Below are 9,814 nucleotides of genomic sequence, written 5' to 3' on the forward strand. Positions count from 1 at the left end.
CTGGCTTTCTGAAGGAAGTAACAGCAGAGCCGAGCAGAAAGAGTGGAGCAGAAATGTAGGAAGGAGGTCAGGGAGGAGAGCCTCACCAGCCAAGGTGAGGAGGCCTGAGCACAGGGAGGTGGCAGGACAGACAGGGCTGCTGGGGGTTGAAGGTCCCAAACGGCTCACTGAAGAATTAGCCCAACCTGCCAGCAGGGGAATCCTTCGGCCAGTGGCATGTATCAAAAGACAGCCCCTCCAACAGACACACTTGGAGGGAACCCACCCCAGGATCACAGAACTGAAGGTTGGTGATCTTTTCATCAGAACTAAGGAGATGGACAGGCGCAAGGAGAGAGCCTGGAGCCGACCATGTCAGCTCCATCTTCAGGCCATGTCTGTTCACAGAGAAGACTCTGTGATTTGGGCCCGGGATGAAGGGCAGCCCATTCCCCACAGTTAATCCTCACACTGCTTCCCTGGGTATTACCCACAGCCCACGCCCAGTAAAGGGTCAAAGCCCCCTCCTCACACCGGTCCCCTTTCTTCTGCCCTCTTGCAGGCCAGAGACACCAGCTCAGGGATGCCCTCCTTGGGAGGGACAGGGACAGGGGAGTTCCCCCATCTAGAGGGCCTGATGGGAGGGGCCAGGAACACCAGCTATGAAGGAGTCCCTGGGAATGCAGGGCTTCAGGAGTCATGGGAGTGGGGGATTCAGGGGCAAAGGGAGGTGTAGAGGCAGCTCAGAGGATGGAGATGTGGGAAGGGGAGAGGGTATGGGGGGGGCGGTGGCTGGCACAGGGCAAAAGGAGATGTGGGAGGAACACAGGGGGCTGAGACATCTGGAGACGGGGTGCACTGGGTAGGGACAGGGGTGCAGGTAGATGGGTAGGGTTGCAGGGCGTGTAGACATGAGGGAGGGGACAGAGGAGGCAGGATGGAGTGCAGGGAGTGAGGGAGGGGCATGGCCGAGAGGGATGGGGAAGAGGGAAGGGGTGGGAGGAAGAGAGCTCGAAGGGCAGAAGGGGTGAGCAGGGGAGGTGCGAAGAAGGTGGGAACTAGGTGGAGGGAGGTGGGGGAGAGCATGGTGGGCAGGGTAGGAGGAGACATCTGGGGTGGACGGGCTGGGGACTGGGGGGTGGTGATGAGACTGTCCGCAGTTGCTCCCGCCCCACGCAGCTGGGCCCGGCAGATAGCACAATGCCAGCAGCAATCAGAGGCTCTTTTTCACTTATCTCTGCGCTGCCTGGTATCTGCGTGGTGGGAACAGGGCATTTGGTTATAGGATTTTGATGTTGAACAGCTGACGTTTTCTCCAGACTGGCTTTACGTCACAAGTGGAGGGGGCTGAGATCTTAATAGGATTCTAAATTTTGGAAAGTGGAGAGGTAAGGAAAGGGCGGAATAAGGACCCCTAGGGTTCCCTCCTGAGGATGCCTCAGTGCCCGCATGGACTGGCATTTTGGGGTGCCGATGGGAGGGGCACTGGGGATCTCAGGGGGGTGTTGTGGCCTCTGGGTCATAAAAGCCAATGGGCCTGAGGGAAGACTCGGTCCTTGCTCTCACAGTGCAGGAACCGGAATCACTGCTTCCCCCAAGACGCCTTTCGGACCTGGGGTCCTTGGGATCCCCTGACCTGGCCCTGAGACCTCCATTCTGTTGTGCACTCACAGGTCTAGGGGTTTGCCCGAGCCCGACTGTGTCTCCTGGAAGGTTTTTAAAATGTTCCCCCTGTTGAGCCACACCTCCCTCCCTGGGCACAGGGAATGCAGTTCCAGCCTGAGCTTCAGGGAACTAACTTAAAATGGTAACATGCTTTAAAAATATATATCGCTAGCTACCGTTAACCACATGACCTTTGCACAAACATTCCAAGAATTCCCCAAGGGCCCTGCTGTGGAATCATTTGGCCACTTGGAGAAAGTCGCCTGATCCTGGTATGGGTACTGGTCCTCGGCCACACCCACCTCCCCTGAGCACAGGAGGTAAACAGGGGCAGATGTAGCAAGAGGGATTTGGGGCAGAAACAGTGAACCGAAGGATTCCTGGGCGGGACACAGCATTGAATCCCCACCCAGGGCGAGGTGTCACATATCCCTTTTCTTGACAACCCGGCACACATCGATGCCCACCTCTGAGCCTCCCACATATGGTCTCAGGTGTTCACAAGATTGTCACATGAATGCCAATGCCTATCTGCCCCGCCACAAGTCGGGAGTGCCTGCCACATAGGACAAGGACATCTTCCTGGGGGACCTGAGTGTGACGTGCATGGAGGTGGGGAATGAGCTGATGATTTTGCCTGGTGCTTTCCAGCCGAGGACCCTTCTCCTGGCTGTCTGTCCCTTTGCTGGCCCCTCTCAGCCAAGCCATTAGCCCAAAGGAGCTGGGTTCTCACAGGCCTGCATTGGTTGAGGCCGTCCTGAGAGTCTTGCTAAGGCTACAACTAAGTCCTGTGCTCACCTGCCTGCATCGCATCACCCCACCCAGGCACTTTGGTACCCCCTGCCGAAACAAGGAACTTTCTCAAGAGATGGGGAAGTTCCATATCTCAGTCTAGGTAATGGTTACACAGGTGCATACATTTGTCAAAACTGCTTGGTCTGTACTAAGACCTATAGATTTCATAGTATGTAAATTAGTCTCAATTTTTTTAATTAAAAAAATATGTCACCTCCTGGACTGACAGTAGATCCTGAGTTACACCCACTCTCTCAGGTCCCTGAGGCTTCGGAGCCTTTCGACTCACCAGAGTCAGCGACAGGCGCTAGATCAATACGCCTGGAAAGAAGCAATAATCAGTGTAATGATACTGCGGATGTCCCGTGCTTGGGGCTGAGAGACTTGCCCCAGGGGGCTTCTACCAGCAGTGGCAGGAGGGCCACAGCTGTCAGCACGCTGTCACCCAAAGCCTCAGTCTTCCCTCATCAGCTCTCTAGCCGTGAGAAGAAAGCCGTGAGGACACAGGAAGTGTCCTCGCCTCAGACCCCACCCTGGCCACCTTGCACACCTGCAGCAGGGACCGGAATCCACGCCTGGCCTCCTCCGATGAGTCCCAGGTGGAGATGGACACACCACGCACAGGGCTGGGGGCATTGAGAGGTGGGGCAAACCCATAGCTGCCCCCTTTCCTTCGGGAGCACAGTGGCCACCTCATCACCACCGGGGATGCAGGACTGCAGAGGCCTCTCCTCTCCCTCCGGCAGCCACAGGGCCCTGGTCTCAGCCAGGCCTCCTTGGTGAAGCCGATGTGCAGGGGGGCTCAGGAGGGTCACAGTCAGAACAGCTGGTGCTGCTGAGGCGCAGACGAGAGCGGATGGGAGAGACGCTGGCTGGAGAAGCGAGGGCCACCACAACCTGCTTCCTCTCTCCCCATTTGCTTCCTTGGCAAGAAGCTGTCCTGCCTACCTCCTGCCCCACCTTCTGGATGTGAAACTTGGACCAAGGTCTGGCAGGGAGGAGGCCTCTCTGTGCAAGCCCAGGTCAACCCGGACCCCGCTATGGCCTTCAGTCTGCTCTCCCTGAGTGATCCTGGCCACGACATCTGTCTTCCTAGGACCTCACTTTCCTTCAGAGCTCCTTTGGGCAGCATTCTTACTACCCAGGAGATAAGTTTTAGCTCATGAGGAAAGGAAGACCTCTCCAGAGGCAGCATGGCTTGGTGAAACTAGGAGTATACATCAGAAAGAGGCTAAGGTCCCTGCAAATAATAAATGCTGGAGAGGTTGTGGAGAAAAGGGAACCCTCTTACACTGTTGGTGAGAATGTAAAATGGTGCAGCCACTATGGAAAACAGTATGTAGGTTCCTCAAAAAACTAAAAATAAAGTTGCCATATGATCCAGTGATCCCACTCCTGGGCATACACCCAGACAGAACTATAATTCAAAAAGATACATACACCCCTATGTTCATAGCAGCACAATTTACAGTAGACAAGACATGGAAGCAACCTAAATGTCCATCGACAGATGAATGGATAAAGAAGATGTGGTATATATATACAATGGAATATTACTCAGCCATAAAAAAGAACAAAGTAATGCCATTTGCAGCAACATGGATGGACCTAGAGATTATCATACTAAGCGAGGTAAGTCAGAAAGAAACAGACAAATACCATATGATATCACTTATATGTGGAATCTAAAATATGACACAAATGAACGTATCTACAAAACAGAAATAGACTCACGGACATAGAGAACAGACTTGTGCTTGCCAAGATGGAGGGAAGGGTGGGGAAGGGAAGGATTGGGAATTGGGGATTAGCAGATACAAACTATTATATATAGGAGGGGTAAACAACAAGGTCTAACTGTATAGCACAGGGAACTATAATCAATATCCTGTGATAAACCGTAATGGAAAAGAATATGAAAAAGAATATATATATATATATATATATATATATATATATATATATATATATATATATATAACTGAATCACTTTGCTGTACAGCAGATATTAACACAACATTGTAAATCAACTATACTTCAATAAAATTTTTAAAAAAGAAGAGGTTAAGGTCCCTGGAAACATCAATTCCATTTGTCTACTCAACCATCTGTATATCTGCCATCCCTCTCTCTGCCCATCCATTCATCCATCCATCCATTCACTCATCCACTCATCCATCAACCTACCCACCCACTCATCCATTCATCCATCCATCCACAAAGTAACCCCAGTGAGGGGCAGAGAAGGCCCAGAACAGGGGCAGGGGCTGGAGGGCAGTGCTACAAGACTAAAATGTAGAGTAAGTACCTTAGAGTCTGGCCTTGGGAGTCAGATAAACTTGGATCAAAATCCTGGCTCCCTCGTCACTAACCTTTGTCAACCTCAGTTTGCTCACGTATAAATTAGGTAATAATAATTCTCTTATTGGGTTACTATAAAGAACAAATAAGACCATGTACACAGAATGCTTAATTTAGTTACTAGTCCATGGTAAGCACTAAATAAATAATGTGACTTTGCAGTTCTTCCTGCTAAAGAGGTGGATTCTCTTGTCCCAACCTCTGTGAATCTGGGCTCAACCATGTGAGTTTGGCCAACAGAATGAGGCAGAGGAGATGTTGAGCTATTTCCAAGCCGAGGCTAGAAGAAACCTTGTTTGTTTCCACTTTTCTCTTGTGCCTCTGCTGTTGCTACGGTTGGGCCCCTGGTCCCAGAACAGGGATGAAAGATACATGAAGCAGGGCTGCCCCAGCTTGACCCAGCCTGGAGCAGAGCCACTGAGTCAATCTGCAGACCCACAGGGGAGCCTAGCCAAGATCAGCTGATCCCCCAACAGACCCAGGGACCTGTGAGCAATGAAAAGAAATGATTCTTGTCTTAAGCAACTGATCTTGAAGGCAGTTTGTTATACAGCAGTAGCTAACTAATACACCTTTTCCCCTTTGATTTCTCTACCGCCTTCTCCTGTCTCTGTATCAAAGACATTATATAACTTCTAATTATGTCTCTCCTACAAAGCCAGAAAAGGAAAGACTTCTGCAAGCAGATCACGTGAAGCCTCAATTCCCTGCCTACAACCCCTGCTACCTCACTGGAAACAGGAAGTGACATTGCAGCTCACAGCTCAGGCAGAGGAATGACCATTGAGAGAAGTTCAGCAAGGTTGTCCGTGGCCTGGAAATGCAGACGCCAGTGAAAGGGATTTGTCTGTCTGTCTATCTGTCTACTTTGAAGTCGAGGTAACACAATTTTCAGAATCTCCAGGGAGCTGGGCTCTCAGTGGCAGGGAAGAATAAGGATTTGTCGTGGAAGCTGCTGCTCAGCAGAGATTAGGGCTGCGACGGAGGGTGCGTGGCTCTCTCCTGCAAGAGCATTAGGGATTCCACACGGCACGCTCACTGTTAATCACTTCCCATTTAGGCCCGTGGCTGAGGGGCCAAAGGTCGATGTTCCATGGTTATGACAACAAAAACTAAAATTGGGTCAAACCTGAAAGGTATCATCCTCCTCTGAGCTGCTAAGTGCACGACAGTAATGAGGGTGATTATGCAATGGACCTTGGCCCATGCCAGTTGCTTGGAAGACAGATTAGCCAGGTAAGAGGGTGGCTCCGGCCACCCTACCATGCCTCCCTCTAAAGGTGGAAGGTCCTGGGCTCTTCATCTCGCTGACACCAGAAAACTCTCCGGCCACAGAGACTGGGTATCTAAAGTGCTCGGGAACCCTCCCAGCTACCAAAGAATAGGGGCATCCAACGGCTCCAGGGAACTAGAGCCCCTGGGGACAGGCCACTTTTGCTTCTGAGTCCCCTTCCACGCCAACCCCTCCTGGTCATCACCATCCACAGCCACGAGTTTGAACCCGTGAGAGCCCAGGGGCTGAGGATTTGCTCCAGCTCACCCCTCCCTCTATGGAATCCTAGCATTTATCTGTTGCAGACACAATGCCAGTACCTTGAATTTGCATAACATGCCCTTCTCCTTATACATTATTGATTCGTATTCCATGCGCGTGCACACACCCCGCCCGGAGCCCATCCTTCAAAGCCTCACTGTCAACATGCTTCAAATTGGACCCATCATCTCAGGTTATACAGTATTTATAAACTGACCTGTCCCATCACTTGGAGTTATTCTTAGAAACCACCCTGCCTCATCTCAAGAGAGAGGGAGAGGGAAAAGAGGGGAGACACCGAGAGTGAGAAGGTTTTCTTCCAGAACTGATTTTATTTTCTACTTACGTGACAGTTGTTATTAAAATGGTGGGTGGGGTGTGTTGGCAAAGCTGCGGACCTGCCAGTGTCACCTGGCCAGGGTGAAGCGGGCAGAGCCCGGGGGGAGGTCAGAAAATCTATGTCATCGCCCCCATTCACTGGCCGTGTGACAAGGCATGTCTCAGTGAGTCTCCATGGTGAGCCTCGGTGTCTTCATCTGCAAAATGGGGCTAATATAACCTGTGTAGAGGATAGGGAGAATGCAGCAAGACTGGCTACATGGAAGGTCTTTAAAAACATTAAACTCTATCCTGACACCTGCTGCAACATGGCTGAACCTTGAGGACAACAGGCTGAGTGAGTAAGCCAGCCACAAAAGGACAAACAGTGTTTGATTCCACTTATTTGAGGCACCTAGAATAAGCAAATTCATAGAGATGGAAAGTGGGACGGTGGTTGCCAGGGGCTGGAGGAGGGGACGTGGGGAGTCAGCATTTGATGGGGAGAGAGTTTTATCTGGGGAAGATGAAGAAGTTCTGGAGATGATGCTGGTGATGGCTGCACAGCAATGTGAGCGTCTTTAATGTCACAGAACCGTACACTTAGAAATGGTTAAAGAGGGAACATTTATGTTATATATATTTTACCACAATAAGAAATTTTTTAAATGTTTGACTATTATAAAAATGCAAAGTGATGCTATAATGATTAACCTGTAGGCCCGATAAGAAAGTAATCTTTTATGAGCATTCTGTCTCACACATCCACCCTCAAAAATCAACACCTGTTTGGGCACTGGGGTCTCTGCTGCCCAAAGAGCTCAAATCCTGCTTCTGAACTGGAAAGAATGTGCTTCTGTTCCTTGCATTGCCTATTCCTGTCTTCCCCACGACTGCTTGTGCTCCTGAGCAGGGAACACAGACTGAGCAGGGAGGCCAGTCGTCCCGACTCCCTGTCCACTTGGGTCCAGGCAGGTTTTCAAGACAGGAGACACTGCCACCACCATCCTGGCCAACCTCTCCTGGGGTTTCACGGTGATTCCTTTGAAAGCCCCTTCTTTTTTTTTTTTTTAATTTTTATTGGACTATAGTTGCTTTATAATATTGTGTTAGTTTCTACTGTACAGCAAAGTGAATCAGCTATACATATACATATATCCCTTCTTTTTTGGATTTCCTTCCCATTTAGGTCACCACAGAGCACTGAGTAGAGTTCCCTGTACTATACAGTAGGTTCTCACTAGTTATCTATTTTATATATAGTATCAATATTGTATATATGTCAATCTCAGTCTCCCAATTCATCCCACCCCACCTTTAGTCAGAAAGAGAAAGATATCATATATTAATGCATATATGTGGAATCTGAAAAAATTGGTATAGACGATCTTATTTACAAAGCAGAAATAGAGACACAGACATAGAGAACAAACGTATGAAAGTCCCTTCTGATAAGGGGCAAACAAACTAGTGCCCTTTGCCTAGAAGTGGGCAGAGGGCAGTGAGAGCATCTGTCAACCTCTGGAGCTGTCTGGTCCAACAGAAACTTCGTGTGAGCCTCCTGTATAAGCTTACATTTTCTAGTTGCCACATTTTCTAGTTTTAAGACAATTAGAAAGAAACGAGCAAAAGTGATTTTTATGATTTTTTAAATTTAACACAATCTCTAGCACAGGGAGATCAGCTCGGTGCTTTGTAAACCCCTAGAGGGGTGGGATAGGGAGGGTGGGAGGGAGACGCAAGAGGGAGGAGATATGGGGATATATGTATATGTATGGCTGATTCACCTTGTTATAAAGCACAAACTAACACCCCATTGTAGAGCAATTATACTCCAATAAAGATGTTAAAAAAAAAAGAAAAAAAAATAGTATCATTTCGACATCCATATAAAAATGATCCATGAGAAATTTTACCTTTTCTGTGCTGAGTCTTTGAGATCCAATGTGCATTTTCCATGTTCACGACATCTCAGCCCCAAACTACCCACAGTTCTGTGTCCAACAGCCCTGTGTGGTTGTGGCCGCCATATTGGATGGTGCCACTCAGGGCTTCCTCCATGTCCTACAGGCACACGACAGAAAAGTGGGACCCACTATGTTTGCAGTGGTCCATCAGGAAAATCTAATGAGAAGAAGCAGGGTCACCCGGTCCTGGGAGCTGACCAGCGGGAAGGACTGTCCTCTGCCTGGCTCCCACAAACTCCTCCACGGCCACTGTCAGAATGCGAGCTCTCTGAAGGAAGGTACTGGCCCTGTGGGATCAACAGGGGCTCCTGGGCCAGGACAGGGCACAAAACCCTTCATCCAGAGCTAGAATCCAGCAGAGCCCTGTGCTCACCTTGACCCCTCATGCCCACCCAGCTTAGTGACTTCAGATAGGAAAGAGGAAAGGACACGTGTGTGGGTGCCTGGACCCCTCATCTTGAGCTCTTGAGTGCCCTCCCTCGACAGAGCTCCTAGGACTGGGGCCTGAGCAAGGTCATCAGCCCCTTGGGGGCTGCCTGCGTAAGTAAGTGCCCAGTCACTAAAGCTTTGATGTATGACGTGTACCCCAATCAGAACAGGTGGAGGAGGAAATGAGAGGGAAATATCCGTAACAGAGTCACTTACAGCCTATGTTTAAAAACCAAGGCTTCTCCATTGCCAAGTCAGAGGACAGCCATGGGAGAGGATTCCCTCATATCTAGTGTAGCTCACTTGCTACCCACGTGGTGCATTTGGTTATGACACTGTGTGAGTTTCTGCTGCCATAAATGACCACAAACTGGGTGGCAAAACCCAACAGAAGTCTATCCTCTCACAGAGGAGCCAGAAGTCTGAAGGCAACTTCACGGGGCTGAAATCAAGGTGTGGCAGGGCTGCACTCCCACCACAGGCTCTAGGGGGGAATCCATCGCCTGCCTTCTCCAGCTTCTGATGGCCTCAAGCGCTCCTTAGCTTTTGGCTGCATCGCTCCAGTCTCTGCCTCTTTTGTCACTCACAGGCCTTCTCTTCTGTTTGTGTCAAATCTCCCTCTGCCCGCCTCTTGGAAGGACATCTGGGATTGCCTTTAGGGCCCACCTGGATAAAGTAGAATAATCTCCCCATCACGGGATCCTCAAATTAACCACACTGTGCAATCTGGTTTTGTCATACAAAGTAAAATTCACGGATTCTAGGG

The sequence above is a fragment of the Phocoena phocoena genome, chromosome 19, assembly GCF_963924675.1.
Source record: "Phocoena phocoena chromosome 19, mPhoPho1.1, whole genome shotgun sequence".
NCBI classification, from domain to species: Eukaryota; Metazoa; Chordata; class Mammalia; order Artiodactyla; family Phocoenidae; genus Phocoena; species Phocoena phocoena.